General features: G+C 41.5%; 14 non-coding genes across 14 annotated transcripts; all 14 read right to left on the bottom strand.

The window, feature by feature from the left end:
• Window positions 1-591: 591 nt before the first annotated feature.
• Window positions 592-665, bottom strand: trnan-guu (transfer RNA asparagine (anticodon GUU)). The gene has a single exon. It is a non-coding gene; the product is annotated as a tRNA-Asn (tRNA).
• A 1,103-nt stretch (window positions 666-1,768) lies between these two features.
• trnan-guu (transfer RNA asparagine (anticodon GUU)) lies at window positions 1,769-1,842 on the bottom strand. The gene has a single exon. It is a non-coding gene; the product is annotated as a tRNA-Asn (tRNA).
• Window positions 1,843-2,945: 1,103 nt separating this feature from the next.
• trnan-guu (transfer RNA asparagine (anticodon GUU)) lies at window positions 2,946-3,019 on the bottom strand. Its single transcript has one exon. It is a non-coding gene; the product is annotated as a tRNA-Asn (tRNA).
• A 1,103-nt stretch (window positions 3,020-4,122) lies between these two features.
• Window positions 4,123-4,196, bottom strand: trnan-guu (transfer RNA asparagine (anticodon GUU)). Its single transcript has one exon. It is a non-coding gene; the product is annotated as a tRNA-Asn (tRNA).
• A 1,103-nt stretch (window positions 4,197-5,299) lies between these two features.
• Window positions 5,300-5,373, bottom strand: trnan-guu (transfer RNA asparagine (anticodon GUU)). Its single transcript has one exon. It is a non-coding gene; the product is annotated as a tRNA-Asn (tRNA).
• Window positions 5,374-6,476: 1,103 nt separating this feature from the next.
• trnan-guu (transfer RNA asparagine (anticodon GUU)) lies at window positions 6,477-6,550 on the bottom strand. Its single transcript has one exon. It is a non-coding gene; the product is annotated as a tRNA-Asn (tRNA).
• A 1,103-nt stretch (window positions 6,551-7,653) lies between these two features.
• Window positions 7,654-7,727, bottom strand: trnan-guu (transfer RNA asparagine (anticodon GUU)). Its single transcript has one exon. It is a non-coding gene; the product is annotated as a tRNA-Asn (tRNA).
• Window positions 7,728-8,830: 1,103 nt separating this feature from the next.
• On the bottom strand, window positions 8,831-8,904 carry trnan-guu (transfer RNA asparagine (anticodon GUU)). The gene has a single exon. It is a non-coding gene; the product is annotated as a tRNA-Asn (tRNA).
• A 1,103-nt stretch (window positions 8,905-10,007) lies between these two features.
• trnan-guu (transfer RNA asparagine (anticodon GUU)) lies at window positions 10,008-10,081 on the bottom strand. Its single transcript has one exon. It is a non-coding gene; the product is annotated as a tRNA-Asn (tRNA).
• A 1,103-nt stretch (window positions 10,082-11,184) lies between these two features.
• trnan-guu (transfer RNA asparagine (anticodon GUU)) lies at window positions 11,185-11,258 on the bottom strand. The gene has a single exon. It is a non-coding gene; the product is annotated as a tRNA-Asn (tRNA).
• A 1,103-nt stretch (window positions 11,259-12,361) lies between these two features.
• Window positions 12,362-12,435, bottom strand: trnan-guu (transfer RNA asparagine (anticodon GUU)). Its single transcript has one exon. It is a non-coding gene; the product is annotated as a tRNA-Asn (tRNA).
• A 1,103-nt stretch (window positions 12,436-13,538) lies between these two features.
• On the bottom strand, window positions 13,539-13,612 carry trnan-guu (transfer RNA asparagine (anticodon GUU)). Its single transcript has one exon. It is a non-coding gene; the product is annotated as a tRNA-Asn (tRNA).
• Window positions 13,613-14,715: 1,103 nt separating this feature from the next.
• Window positions 14,716-14,789, bottom strand: trnan-guu (transfer RNA asparagine (anticodon GUU)). The gene has a single exon. It is a non-coding gene; the product is annotated as a tRNA-Asn (tRNA).
• A 1,103-nt stretch (window positions 14,790-15,892) lies between these two features.
• Window positions 15,893-15,966, bottom strand: trnan-guu (transfer RNA asparagine (anticodon GUU)). Its single transcript has one exon. It is a non-coding gene; the product is annotated as a tRNA-Asn (tRNA).
• Window positions 15,967-16,634: the final 668 nt, after the last annotated feature.

Raw genomic sequence — 16,634 nt, 5'->3', positions numbered from 1 at the left:
ACATTGTCATACTAGCCGGATTAATATGAATACATGATATGTTCCATGGAGACCACAGAATGAATAAGCTATTGAGTAACAGAAGATCAGAGACCATTGACAGCCATTTTACCAGTAGGTATAGTAACTTGTCATCTTTCATGTTCAACAACACACCAATCACATGTGACAACAGGAAAAACAGCAGGTCAAAAGCAAACTTACTGTAAATCAAGGAAGGTCTTTCCACATCACTAGAAATGGAAAGATAGCAACCCTGAGTGGGTTCAAAAAACCAACCTTTAAATTAACAGGCTAACATGCTAACCAATTGCACCACAGAGACTTGTGGTTGTACTGACCCTCAGCTGGCGAAAGTCTCATGGAAGATCACTACAAGTCAGGAAGGTTCACATCGCTACTATCTGAAAAATGTCATCCCTGGGTGGTGTCAAAGCACTAACCTTTAGATTGACAGTCAAACTCGCTAACTGATTGCACGAGAGAGGCTTGTGTTGGCATTGAGCCTCAGCAGGTCAAAGTCACAGGTAATCTCATTACAGGTCCAGGATATCACATTCACATCATGGAGCACAACAAACTGAAAAGTCTCGTCCCTGGGTGGGCTCGAACCACCAACCTTTAGATTAACAGTCTAACGCGCTAACCAATTGCGCCACAGAGACTTGTGGTGTGCCTGACCCTGACACTTGATCGCTGGCCATCCGTGATCTCATCCAACTGTACATGGCGTTTACGAAACAACAACACTTTGTTCCAATGGTTGTGTCAACGTGCATCGAAAGTGCCGCAACATTTCCAAGTAAGTAGCCCTGTAGTTTTCTAACGTTTGTTCGCTTTTTGAATGGCCTTAAAAGGGCAGAAATGTAGGGCAATGTTCGTCAACGCAACATTTTATTAAAAGGCATCTGGCAGGAGTAAATTCAGCCACAATCACAAATGTAATTTGATAAATATATATTTTAAACAACTGCGTTTTCACGAATGTAATATATAATCACCAATCTCATTCAAAATAATTAGGGGACTGACCCCGGAAGAATGATGTAGTGGCGAGTCACTTTCATGGTGTATAGGCACACATGTACACACAAACACACACACACTGGACCAACATTGTCCTTCATGCGAGATACATTTAAATGCTAAGGTTTTTCATGCCAGATTGACATAATTTACATTGTCATACTAGCCGGATTAATATGAATACATGATATGTTCCATGGAGACCACAGAATGAATAAGCTATTGAGTAACAGAAGATCAGAGACCATTGACAGCCATTTTACCAGTAGGTATAGTAACTTGTCATCTTTCATGTTCAACAACACACCAATCACATGTGACAACAGGAAAAACAGCAGGTCAAAAGCAAACTTACTGTAAATCAAGGAAGGTCTTTCCACATCACTAGAAATGGAAAGATAGCAACCCTGAGTGGGTTCAAAAAACCAACCTTTAAATTAACAGGCTAACATGCTAACCAATTGCACCACAGAGACTTGTGGTTGTACTGACCCTCAGCTGGCGAAAGTCTCATGGAAGATCACTACAAGTCAGGAAGGTTCACATCGCTACTATCTGAAAAATGTCATCCCTGGGTGGTGTCAAAGCACTAACCTTTAGATTGACAGTCAAACTCGCTAACTGATTGCACGAGAGAGGCTTGTGTTGGCATTGAGCCTCAGCAGGTCAAAGTCACAGGTAATCTCATTACAGGTCCAGGATATCACATTCACATCATGGAGCACAACAAACTGAAAAGTCTCGTCCCTGGGTGGGCTCGAACCACCAACCTTTAGATTAACAGTCTAACGCGCTAACCAATTGCGCCACAGAGACTTGTGGTGTGCCTGACCCTGACACTTGATCGCTGGCCATCCGTGATCTCATCCAACTGTACATGGCGTTTACGAAACAACAACACTTTGTTCCAATGGTTGTGTCAACGTGCATCGAAAGTGCCGCAACATTTCCAAGTAAGTAGCCCTGTAGTTTTCTAACGTTTGTTCGCTTTTTGAATGGCCTTAAAAGGGCAGAAATGTAGGGCAATGTTCGTCAACGCAACATTTTATTAAAAGGCATCTGGCAGGAGTAAATTCAGCCACAATCACAAATGTAATTTGATAAATATATATTTTAAACAACTGCGTTTTCACGAATCTAATATATAATCACCAATCTCATTCAAAATAATTAGGGGACTGACCCCGGAAGAATGATGTAGTGGCGAGTCACTTTCATGGTGTATAGGCACACATGTACACACAAACACACACACACTGGACCAACATTGTCCTTCATGCGAGATACATTTAAATGCTAAGGTTTTTCATGCCAGATTGACATAATTTACATTGTCATACTAGCCGGATTAATATGAATACATGATATGTTCCATGGAGACCACAGAATGAATAAGCTATTGAGTAACAGAAGATCAGAGACCATTGACAGCCATTTTACCAGTAGGTATAGTAACTTGTCATCTTTCATGTTCAACAACACACCAATCACATGTGACAACAGGAAAAACAGCAGGTCAAAAGCAAACTTACTGTAAATCAAGGAAGGTCTTTCCACATCACTAGAAATGGAAAGATAGCAACCCTGAGTGGGTTCAAAAAACCAACCTTTAAATTAACAGGCTAACATGCTAACCAATTGCACCACAGAGACTTGTGGTTGTACTGACCCTCAGCTGGCGAAAGTCTCATGGAAGATCACTACAAGTCAGGAAGGTTCACATCGCTACTATCTGAAAAATGTCATCCCTGGGTGGTGTCAAAGCACTAACCTTTAGATTGACAGTCAAACTCGCTAACTGATTGCACGAGAGAGGCTTGTGTTGGCATTGAGCCTCAGCAGGTCAAAGTCACAGGTAATCTCATTACAGGTCCAGGATATCACATTCACATCATGGAGCACAACAAACTGAAAAGTCTCGTCCCTGGGTGGGCTCGAACCACCAACCTTTAGATTAACAGTCTAACGCGCTAACCAATTGCGCCACAGAGACTTGTGGTGTGCCTGACCCTGACACTTGATCGCTGGCCATCCGTGATCTCATCCAACTGTACATGGCGTTTACGAAACAACAACACTTTGTTCCAATGGTTGTGTCAACGTGCATCGAAAGTGCCGCAACATTTCCAAGTAAGTAGCCCTGTAGTTTTCTAACGTTTGTTCGCTTTTTGAATGGCCTTAAAAGGGCAGAAATGTAGGGCAATGTTCGTCAACGCAACATTTTATTAAAAGGCATCTGGCAGGAGTAAATTCAGCCACAATCACAAATGTAATTTGATAAATATATATTTTAAACAACTGCGTTTTCACGAATCTAATATATAATCACCAATCTCATTCAAAATAATTAGGGGACTGACCCCGGAAGAATGATGTAGTGGCGAGTCACTTTCATGGTGTATAGGCACACATGTACACACAAACACACACACACTGGACCAACATTGTCCTTCATGCGAGATACATTTAAATGCTAAGGTTTTTCATGCCAGATTGACATAATTTACATTGTCATACTAGCCGGATTAATATGAATACATGATATGTTCCATGGAGACCACAGAATGAATAAGCTATTGAGTAACAGAAGATCAGAGACCATTGACAGCCATTTTACCAGTAGGTATAGTAACTTGTCATCTTTCATGTTCAACAACACACCAATCACATGTGACAACAGGAAAAACAGCAGGTCAAAAGCAAACTTACTGTAAATCAAGGAAGGTCTTTCCACATCACTAGAAATGGAAAGATAGCAACCCTGAGTGGGTTCAAAAAACCAACCTTTAAATTAACAGGCTAACATGCTAACCAATTGCACCACAGAGACTTGTGGTTGTACTGACCCTCAGCTGGCGAAAGTCTCATGGAAGATCACTACAAGTCAGGAAGGTTCACATCGCTACTATCTGAAAAATGTCATCCCTGGGTGGTGTCAAAGCACTAACCTTTAGATTGACAGTCAAACTCGCTAACTGATTGCACGAGAGAGGCTTGTGTTGGCATTGAGCCTCAGCAGGTCAAAGTCACAGGTAATCTCATTACAGGTCCAGGATATCACATTCACATCATGGAGCACAACAAACTGAAAAGTCTCGTCCCTGGGTGGGCTCGAACCACCAACCTTTAGATTAACAGTCTAACGCGCTAACCAATTGCGCCACAGAGACTTGTGGTGTGCCTGACCCTGACACTTGATCGCTGGCCATCCGTGATCTCATCCAACTGTACATGGCGTTTACGAAACAACAACACTTTGTTCCAATGGTTGTGTCAACGTGCATCGAAAGTGCCGCAACATTTCCAAGTAAGTAGCCCTGTAGTTTTCTAACGTTTGTTCGCTTTTTGAATGGCCTTAAAAGGGCAGAAATGTAGGGCAATGTTCGTCAACGCAACATTTTATTAAAAGGCATCTGGCAGGAGTAAATTCAGCCACAATCACAAATGTAATTTGATAAATATATATTTTAAACAACTGCGTTTTCACGAATCTAATATATAATCACCAATCTCATTCAAAATAATTAGGGGACTGACCCCGGAAGAATGATGTAGTGGCGAGTCACTTTCATGGTGTATAGGCACACATGTACACACAAACACACACACACTGGACCAACATTGTCCTTCATGCGAGATACATTTAAATGCTAAGGTTTTTCATGCCAGATTGACATAATTTACATTGTCATACTAGCCGGATTAATATGAATACATGATATGTTCCATGGAGACCACAGAATGAATAAGCTATTGAGTAACAGAAGATCAGAGACCATTGACAGCCATTTTACCAGTAGGTATAGTAACTTGTCATCTTTCATGTTCAACAACACACCAATCACATGTGACAACAGGAAAAACAGCAGGTCAAAAGCAAACTTACTGTAAATCAAGGAAGGTCTTTCCACATCACTAGAAATGGAAAGATAGCAACCCTGAGTGGGTTCAAAAAACCAACCTTTAAATTAACAGGCTAACATGCTAACCAATTGCACCACAGAGACTTGTGGTTGTACTGACCCTCAGCTGGCGAAAGTCTCATGGAAGATCACTACAAGTCAGGAAGGTTCACATCGCTACTATCTGAAAAATGTCATCCCTGGGTGGTGTCAAAGCACTAACCTTTAGATTGACAGTCAAACTCGCTAACTGATTGCACGAGAGAGGCTTGTGTTGGCATTGAGCCTCAGCAGGTCAAAGTCACAGGTAATCTCATTACAGGTCCAGGATATCACATTCACATCATGGAGCACAACAAACTGAAAAGTCTCGTCCCTGGGTGGGCTCGAACCACCAACCTTTAGATTAACAGTCTAACGCGCTAACCAATTGCGCCACAGAGACTTGTGGTGTGCCTGACCCTGACACTTGATCGCTGGCCATCCGTGATCTCATCCAACTGTACATGGCGTTTACGAAACAACAACACTTTGTTCCAATGGTTGTGTCAACGTGCATCGAAAGTGCCGCAACATTTCCAAGTAAGTAGCCCTGTAGTTTTCTAACGTTTGTTCGCTTTTTGAATGGCCTTAAAAGGGCAGAAATGTAGGGCAATGTTCGTCAACGCAACATTTTATTAAAAGGCATCTGGCAGGAGTAAATTCAGCCACAATCACAAATGTAATTTGATAAATATATATTTTAAACAACTGCGTTTTCACGAATCTAATATATAATCACCAATCTCATTCAAAATAATTAGGGGACTGACCCCGGAAGAATGATGTAGTGGCGAGTCACTTTCATGGTGTATAGGCACACATGTACACACAAACACACACACACTGGACCAACATTGTCCTTCATGCGAGATACATTTAAATGCTAAGGTTTTTCATGCCAGATTGACATAATTTACATTGTCATACTAGCCGGATTAATATGAATACATGATATGTTCCATGGAGACCACAGAATGAATAAGCTATTGAGTAACAGAAGATCAGAGACCATTGACAGCCATTTTACCAGTAGGTATAGTAACTTGTCATCTTTCATGTTCAACAACACACCAATCACATGTGACAACAGGAAAAACAGCAGGTCAAAAGCAAACTTACTGTAAATCAAGGAAGGTCTTTCCACATCACTAGAAATGGAAAGATAGCAACCCTGAGTGGGTTCAAAAAACCAACCTTTAAATTAACAGGCTAACATGCTAACCAATTGCACCACAGAGACTTGTGGTTGTACTGACCCTCAGCTGGCGAAAGTCTCATGGAAGATCACTACAAGTCAGGAAGGTTCACATCGCTACTATCTGAAAAATGTCATCCCTGGGTGGTGTCAAAGCACTAACCTTTAGATTGACAGTCAAACTCGCTAACTGATTGCACGAGAGAGGCTTGTGTTGGCATTGAGCCTCAGCAGGTCAAAGTCACAGGTAATCTCATTACAGGTCCAGGATATCACATTCACATCATGGAGCACAACAAACTGAAAAGTCTCGTCCCTGGGTGGGCTCGAACCACCAACCTTTAGATTAACAGTCTAACGCGCTAACCAATTGCGCCACAGAGACTTGTGGTGTGCCTGACCCTGACACTTGATCGCTGGCCATCCGTGATCTCATCCAACTGTACATGGCGTTTACGAAACAACAACACTTTGTTCCAATGGTTGTGTCAACGTGCATCGAAAGTGCCGCAACATTTCCAAGTAAGTAGCCCTGTAGTTTTCTAACGTTTGTTCGCTTTTTGAATGGCCTTAAAAGGGCAGAAATGTAGGGCAATGTTCGTCAACGCAACATTTTATTAAAAGGCATCTGGCAGGAGTAAATTCAGCCACAATCACAAATGTAATTTGATAAATATATATTTTAAACAACTGCGTTTTCACGAATCTAATATATAATCACCAATCTCATTCAAAATAATTAGGGGACTGACCCCGGAAGAATGATGTAGTGGCGAGTCACTTTCATGGTGTATAGGCACACATGTACACACAAACACACACACACTGGACCAACATTGTCCTTCATGCGAGATACATTTAAATGCTAAGGTTTTTCATGCCAGATTGACATAATTTACATTGTCATACTAGCCGGATTAATATGAATACATGATATGTTCCATGGAGACCACAGAATGAATAAGCTATTGAGTAACAGAAGATCAGAGACCATTGACAGCCATTTTACCAGTAGGTATAGTAACTTGTCATCTTTCATGTTCAACAACACACCAATCACATGTGACAACAGGAAAAACAGCAGGTCAAAAGCAAACTTACTGTAAATCAAGGAAGGTCTTTCCACATCACTAGAAATGGAAAGATAGCAACCCTGAGTGGGTTCAAAAAACCAACCTTTAAATTAACAGGCTAACATGCTAACCAATTGCACCACAGAGACTTGTGGTTGTACTGACCCTCAGCTGGCGAAAGTCTCATGGAAGATCACTACAAGTCAGGAAGGTTCACATCGCTACTATCTGAAAAATGTCATCCCTGGGTGGTGTCAAAGCACTAACCTTTAGATTGACAGTCAAACTCGCTAACTGATTGCACGAGAGAGGCTTGTGTTGGCATTGAGCCTCAGCAGGTCAAAGTCACAGGTAATCTCATTACAGGTCCAGGATATCACATTCACATCATGGAGCACAACAAACTGAAAAGTCTCGTCCCTGGGTGGGCTCGAACCACCAACCTTTAGATTAACAGTCTAACGCGCTAACCAATTGCGCCACAGAGACTTGTGGTGTGCCTGACCCTGACACTTGATCGCTGGCCATCCGTGATCTCATCCAACTGTACATGGCGTTTACGAAACAACAACACTTTGTTCCAATGGTTGTGTCAACGTGCATCGAAAGTGCCGCAACATTTCCAAGTAAGTAGCCCTGTAGTTTTCTAACGTTTGTTCGCTTTTTGAATGGCCTTAAAAGGGCAGAAATGTAGGGCAATGTTCGTCAACGCAACATTTTATTAAAAGGCATCTGGCAGGAGTAAATTCAGCCACAATCACAAATGTAATTTGATAAATATATATTTTAAACAACTGCGTTTTCACGAATGTAATATATAATCACCAATCTCATTCAAAATAATTAGGGGACTGACCCCGGAAGAATGATGTAGTGGCGAGTCACTTTCATGGTGTATAGGCACACATGTACACACAAACACACACACACTGGACCAACATTGTCCTTCATGCGAGATACATTTAAATGCTAAGGTTTTTCATGCCAGATTGACATAATTTACATTGTCATACTAGCCGGATTAATATGAATACATGATATGTTCCATGGAGACCACAGAATGAATAAGCTATTGAGTAACAGAAGATCAGAGACCATTGACAGCCATTTTACCAGTAGGTATAGTAACTTGTCATCTTTCATGTTCAACAACACACCAATCACATGTGACAACAGGAAAAACAGCAGGTCAAAAGCAAACTTACTGTAAATCAAGGAAGGTCTTTCCACATCACTAGAAATGGAAAGATAGCAACCCTGAGTGGGTTCAAAAAACCAACCTTTAAATTAACAGGCTAACATGCTAACCAATTGCACCACAGAGACTTGTGGTTGTACTGACCCTCAGCTGGCGAAAGTCTCATGGAAGATCACTACAAGTCAGGAAGGTTCACATCGCTACTATCTGAAAAATGTCATCCCTGGGTGGTGTCAAAGCACTAACCTTTAGATTGACAGTCAAACTCGCTAACTGATTGCACGAGAGAGGCTTGTGTTGGCATTGAGCCTCAGCAGGTCAAAGTCACAGGTAATCTCATTACAGGTCCAGGATATCACATTCACATCATGGAGCACAACAAACTGAAAAGTCTCGTCCCTGGGTGGGCTCGAACCACCAACCTTTAGATTAACAGTCTAACGCGCTAACCAATTGCGCCACAGAGACTTGTGGTGTGCCTGACCCTGACACTTGATCGCTGGCCATCCGTGATCTCATCCAACTGTACATGGCGTTTACGAAACAACAACACTTTGTTCCAATGGTTGTGTCAACGTGCATCGAAAGTGCCGCAACATTTCCAAGTAAGTAGCCCTGTAGTTTTCTAACGTTTGTTCGCTTTTTGAATGGCCTTAAAAGGGCAGAAATGTAGGGCAATGTTCGTCAACGCAACATTTTATTAAAAGGCATCTGGCAGGAGTAAATTCAGCCACAATCACAAATGTAATTTGATAAATATATATTTTAAACAACTGCGTTTTCACGAATGTAATATATAATCACCAATCTCATTCAAAATAATTAGGGGACTGACCCCGGAAGAATGATGTAGTGGCGAGTCACTTTCATGGTGTATAGGCACACATGTACACACAAACACACACACACTGGACCAACATTGTCCTTCATGCGAGATACATTTAAATGCTAAGGTTTTTCATGCCAGATTGACATAATTTACATTGTCATACTAGCCGGATTAATATGAATACATGATATGTTCCATGGAGACCACAGAATGAATAAGCTATTGAGTAACAGAAGATCAGAGACCATTGACAGCCATTTTACCAGTAGGTATAGTAACTTGTCATCTTTCATGTTCAACAACACACCAATCACATGTGACAACAGGAAAAACAGCAGGTCAAAAGCAAACTTACTGTAAATCAAGGAAGGTCTTTCCACATCACTAGAAATGGAAAGATAGCAACCCTGAGTGGGTTCAAAAAACCAACCTTTAAATTAACAGGCTAACATGCTAACCAATTGCACCACAGAGACTTGTGGTTGTACTGACCCTCAGCTGGCGAAAGTCTCATGGAAGATCACTACAAGTCAGGAAGGTTCACATCGCTACTATCTGAAAAATGTCATCCCTGGGTGGTGTCAAAGCACTAACCTTTAGATTGACAGTCAAACTCGCTAACTGATTGCACGAGAGAGGCTTGTGTTGGCATTGAGCCTCAGCAGGTCAAAGTCACAGGTAATCTCATTACAGGTCCAGGATATCACATTCACATCATGGAGCACAACAAACTGAAAAGTCTCGTCCCTGGGTGGGCTCGAACCACCAACCTTTAGATTAACAGTCTAACGCGCTAACCAATTGCGCCACAGAGACTTGTGGTGTGCCTGACCCTGACACTTGATCGCTGGCCATCCGTGATCTCATCCAACTGTACATGGCGTTTACGAAACAACAACACTTTGTTCCAATGGTTGTGTCAACGTGCATCGAAAGTGCCGCAACATTTCCAAGTAAGTAGCCCTGTAGTTTTCTAACGTTTGTTCGCTTTTTGAATGGCCTTAAAAGGGCAGAAATGTAGGGCAATGTTCGTCAACGCAACATTTTATTAAAAGGCATCTGGCAGGAGTAAATTCAGCCACAATCACAAATGTAATTTGATAAATATATATTTTAAACAACTGCGTTTTCACGAATGTAATATATAATCACCAATCTCATTCAAAATAATTAGGGGACTGACCCCGGAAGAATGATGTAGTGGCGAGTCACTTTCATGGTGTATAGGCACACATGTACACACAAACACACACACACTGGACCAACATTGTCCTTCATGCGAGATACATTTAAATGCTAAGGTTTTTCATGCCAGATTGACATAATTTACATTGTCATACTAGCCGGATTAATATGAATACATGATATGTTCCATGGAGACCACAGAATGAATAAGCTATTGAGTAACAGAAGATCAGAGACCATTGACAGCCATTTTACCAGTAGGTATAGTAACTTGTCATCTTTCATGTTCAACAACACACCAATCACATGTGACAACAGGAAAAACAGCAGGTCAAAAGCAAACTTACTGTAAATCAAGGAAGGTCTTTCCACATCACTAGAAATGGAAAGATAGCAACCCTGAGTGGGTTCAAAAAACCAACCTTTAAATTAACAGGCTAACATGCTAACCAATTGCACCACAGAGACTTGTGGTTGTACTGACCCTCAGCTGGCGAAAGTCTCATGGAAGATCACTACAAGTCAGGAAGGTTCACATCGCTACTATCTGAAAAATGTCATCCCTGGGTGGTGTCAAAGCACTAACCTTTAGATTGACAGTCAAACTCGCTAACTGATTGCACGAGAGAGGCTTGTGTTGGCATTGAGCCTCAGCAGGTCAAAGTCACAGGTAATCTCATTACAGGTCCAGGATATCACATTCACATCATGGAGCACAACAAACTGAAAAGTCTCGTCCCTGGGTGGGCTCGAACCACCAACCTTTAGATTAACAGTCTAACGCGCTAACCAATTGCGCCACAGAGACTTGTGGTGTGCCTGACCCTGACACTTGATCGCTGGCCATCCGTGATCTCATCCAACTGTACATGGCGTTTACGAAACAACAACACTTTGTTCCAATGGTTGTGTCAACGTGCATCGAAAGTGCCGCAACATTTCCAAGTAAGTAGCCCTGTAGTTTTCTAACGTTTGTTCGCTTTTTGAATGGCCTTAAAAGGGCAGAAATGTAGGGCAATGTTCGTCAACGCAACATTTTATTAAAAGGCATCTGGCAGGAGTAAATTCAGCCACAATCACAAATGTAATTTGATAAATATATATTTTAAACAACTGCGTTTTCACGAATGTAATATATAATCACCAATCTCATTCAAAATAATTAGGGGACTGACCCCGGAAGAATGATGTAGTGGCGAGTCACTTTCATGGTGTATAGGCACACATGTACACACAAACACACACACACTGGACCAACATTGTCCTTCATGCGAGATACATTTAAATGCTAAGGTTTTTCATGCCAGATTGACATAATTTACATTGTCATACTAGCCGGATTAATATGAATACATGATATGTTCCATGGAGACCACAGAATGAATAAGCTATTGAGTAACAGAAGATCAGAGACCATTGACAGCCATTTTACCAGTAGGTATAGTAACTTGTCATCTTTCATGTTCAACAACACACCAATCACATGTGACAACAGGAAAAACAGCAGGTCAAAAGCAAACTTACTGTAAATCAAGGAAGGTCTTTCCACATCACTAGAAATGGAAAGATAGCAACCCTGAGTGGGTTCAAAAAACCAACCTTTAAATTAACAGGCTAACATGCTAACCAATTGCACCACAGAGACTTGTGGTTGTACTGACCCTCAGCTGGCGAAAGTCTCATGGAAGATCACTACAAGTCAGGAAGGTTCACATCGCTACTATCTGAAAAATGTCATCCCTGGGTGGTGTCAAAGCACTAACCTTTAGATTGACAGTCAAACTCGCTAACTGATTGCACGAGAGAGGCTTGTGTTGGCATTGAGCCTCAGCAGGTCAAAGTCACAGGTAATCTCATTACAGGTCCAGGATATCACATTCACATCATGGAGCACAACAAACTGAAAAGTCTCGTCCCTGGGTGGGCTCGAACCACCAACCTTTAGATTAACAGTCTAACGCGCTAACCAATTGCGCCACAGAGACTTGTGGTGTGCCTGACCCTGACACTTGATCGCTGGCCATCCGTGATCTCATCCAACTGTACATGGCGTTTACGAAACAACAACACTTTGTTCCAATGGTTGTGTCAACGTGCATCGAAAGTGCCGCAACATTTCCAAGTAAGTAGCCCTGTAGTTTTCTAACGTTTGTTCGCTTTTTGAATGGCCTTAAAAGGGCAGAAATGTAGGGCAATGTTCGTCAACGCAACATTTTATTAAAAGGCATCTGGCAGGAGTAAATTCAGCCACAATCACAAATGTAATTTGATAAATATATATTTTAAACAACTGCGTTTTCACGAATGTAATATATAATCACCAATCTCATTCAAAATAATTAGGGGACTGACCCCGGAAGAATGATGTAGTGGCGAGTCACTTTCATGGTGTATAGGCACACATGTACACACAAACACACACACACTGGACCAACATTGTCCTTCATGCGAGATACATTTAAATGCTAAGGTTTTTCATGCCAGATTGACATAATTTACATTGTCATACTAGCCGGATTAATATGAATACATGATATGTTCCATGGAGACCACAGAATGAATAAGCTATTGAGTAACAGAAGATCAGAGACCATTGACAGCCATTTTACCAGTAGGTATAGTAACTTGTCATCTTTCATGTTCAACAACACACCAATCACATGTGACAACAGGAAAAACAGCAGGTCAAAAGCAAACTTACTGTAAATCAAGGAAGGTCTTTCCACATCACTAGAAATGGAAAGATAGCAACCCTGAGTGGGTTCAAAAAACCAACCTTTAAATTAACAGGCTAACATGCTAACCAATTGCACCACAGAGACTTGTGGTTGTACTGACCCTCAGCTGGCGAAAGTCTCATGGAAGATCACTACAAGTCAGGAAGGTTCACATCGCTACTATCTGAAAAATGTCATCCCTGGGTGGTGTCAAAGCACTAACCTTTAGATTGACAGTCAAACTCGCTAACTGATTGCACGAGAGAGGCTTGTGTTGGCATTGAGCCTCAGCAGGTCAAAGTCACAGGTAATCTCATTACAGGTCCAGGATATCACATTCACATCATGGAGCACAACAAACTGAAAAGTCTCGTCCCTGGGTGGGCTCGAACCACCAACCTTTAGATTAACAGTCTAACGCGCTAACCAATTGCGCCACAGAGACTTGTGGTGTGCCTGACCCTGACACTTGATCGCTGGCCATCCGTGATCTCATCCAACTGTACATGGCGTTTACGAAACAACAACACTTTGTTCCAATGGTTGTGTCAACGTGCATCGAAAGTGCCGCAACATTTCCAAGTAAGTAGCCCTGTAGTTTTCTAACGTTTGTTCGCTTTTTGAATGGCCTTAAAAGGGCAGAAATGTAGGGCAATGTTCGTCAACGCAACATTTTATTAAAAGGCATCTGGCAGGAGTAAATTCAGCCACAATCACAAATGTAATTTGATAAATATATATTTTAAACAACTGCGTTTTCACGAATGTAATATATAATCACCAATCTCATTCAAAATAATTAGGGGACTGACCCCGGAAGAATGATGTAGTGGCGAGTCACTTTCATGGTGTATAGGCACACATGTACACACAAACACACACACACTGGACCAACATTGTCCTTCATGCGAGATACATTTAAATGCTAAGGTTTTTCATGCCAGATTGACATAATTTACATTGTCATACTAGCCGGATTAATATGAATACATGATATGTTCCATGGAGACCACAGAATGAATAAGCTATTGAGTAACAGAAGATCAGAGACCATTGACAGCCATTTTACCAGTAGGTATAGTAACTTGTCATCTTTCATGTTCAACAACACACCAATCACATGTGACAACAGGAAAAACAGCAGGTCAAAAGCAAACTTACTGTAAATCAAGGAAGGTCTTTCCACATCACTAGAAATGGAAAGATAGCAACCCTGAGTGGGTTCAAAAAACCAACCTTTAAATTAACAGGCTAACATGCTAACCAATTGCACCACAGAGACTTGTGGTTGTACTGACCCTCAGCTGGCGAAAGTCTCATGGAAGATCACTACAAGTCAGGAAGGTTCACATCGCTACTATCTGAAAAATGTCATCCCTGGGTGGTGTCAAAGCACTAACCTTTAGATTGACAGTCAAACTCGCTAACTGATTGCACGAGAGAGGCTTGTGTTGGCATTGAGCCTCAGCAGGTCAAAGTCACAGGTAATCTCATTACAGGTCCAGGATATCACATTCACATCATGGAGCACAACAAACTGAAAAGTCTCGTCCCTGGGTGGGCTCGAACCACCAACCTTTAGATTAACAGTCTAACGCGCTAACCAATTGCGCCACAGAGACTTGTGGTGTGCCTGACCCTGACACTTGATCGCTGGCCATCCGTGATCTCATCCAACTGTACATGGCGTTTACGAAACAACAACACTTTGTTCCAATGGTTGTGTCAACGTGCATCGAAAGTGCCGCAACATTTCCAAGTAAGTAGCCCTGTAGTTTTCTAACGTTTGTTCGCTTTTTGAATGGCCTTAAAAGGGCAGAAATGTAGGGCAATGTTCGTCAACGCAACATTTTATTAAAAGGCATCTGGCAGGAGTAAATTCAGCCACAATCACAAATGTAATTTGATAAATATATATTTTAAACAACTGCGTTTTCACGAATGTAATATATAATCACCAATCTCATTCAAAATAATTAGGGGACTGACCCCGGAAGAATGATGTAGTGGCGAGTCACTTTCATGGTGTATAGGCACACATGTACACACAAACACACACACACTGGACCAACATTGTCCTTCATGCGAGATACATTTAAATGCTAAGGTTTTTCATGCCAGATTGACATAATTTACATTGTCATACTAGCCGGATTAATATGAATACATGATATGTTCCATGGAGACCACAGAATGAATAAGCTATTGAGTAACAGAAGATCAGAGACCATTGACAGCCATTTTACCAGTAGGTATAGTAACTTGTCATCTTTCATGTTCAACAACACACCAATCACATGTGACAACAGGAAAAACAGCAGGTCAAAAGCAAACTTACTGTAAATCAAGGAAGGTCTTTCCACATCACTAGAAATGGAAAGATAGCAACCCTGAGTGGGTTCAAAAAACCAACCTTTAAATTAACAGGCTAACATGCTAACCAATTGCACCACAGAGACTTGTGGTTGTACTGACCCTCAGCTGGCGAAAGTCTCATGGAAGATCACTACAAGTCAGGAAGGTTCACATCGCTACTATCTGAAAAATGTCATCCCTGGGTGGTGTCAAAGCACTAACCTTTAGATTGACAGTCAAACTCGCTAACTGATTGCACGAGAGAGGCTTGTGTTGGCATTGAGCCTCAGCAGGTCAAAGTCACAGGTAATCTCATTACAGGTCCAGGATATCACATTCACATCATGGAGCACAACAAACTGAAAAGTCTCGTCCCTGGGTGGGCTCGAACCACCAACCTTTAGATTAACAGTCTAACGCGCTAACCAATTGCGCCACAGAGACTTGTGGTGTGCCTGACCCTGACACTTGATCGCTGGCCATCCGTGATCTCATCCAACTGTACATGGCGTTTACGAAACAACAACACTTTGTTCCAATGGTTGTGTCAACGTGCATCGAAAGTGCCGCAACATTTCCAAGTAAGTAGCCCTGTAGTTTTCTAACGTTTGTTCGCTTTTTGAATGGCCTTAAAAGGGCAGAAATGTAGGGCAATGTTCGTCAACGCAACATTTTATTAAAAGGCATCTGGCAGGAGTAAATTCAGCCACAATCACAAATGTAATTTGATAAATATATATTTTAAACAACTGCGTTTTCACGAATGTAATATATAATCACCAATCTCATTCAAAATAATTAGGGGACTGACCCCGGAAGAATGATGTAGTGGCGAGTCACTTTCATGGTGTATAGGCACACATGTACACACAAACACACACACACTGGACCAACATTGTCCTTCATGCGAGATACATTTAAATGCTAAGGTTTTTCATGCCAGATTGACATAATTTACATTGTCATACTAGCCGGATTAATATGAATACATGATATGTTCCATGGAGACCACAGAATGAATAAGCTATTGAGTAACAGAAGATCAGAGACCATTGACAGCCATTTTACCAGTAGGTATAGTAACTTGTCATCTTTCATGTTCAACAACACAC

Source organism: Salvelinus fontinalis, unplaced genomic scaffold (genome assembly GCF_029448725.1).
Source record: "Salvelinus fontinalis isolate EN_2023a unplaced genomic scaffold, ASM2944872v1 scaffold_1283, whole genome shotgun sequence".
NCBI lineage: Eukaryota > Metazoa > Chordata > Actinopteri > Salmoniformes > Salmonidae > Salvelinus > Salvelinus fontinalis.
The sequence above is the reverse complement of the archived record's forward strand: the minus strand, read 5'-3'. Positions and strand labels throughout refer to the sequence as shown.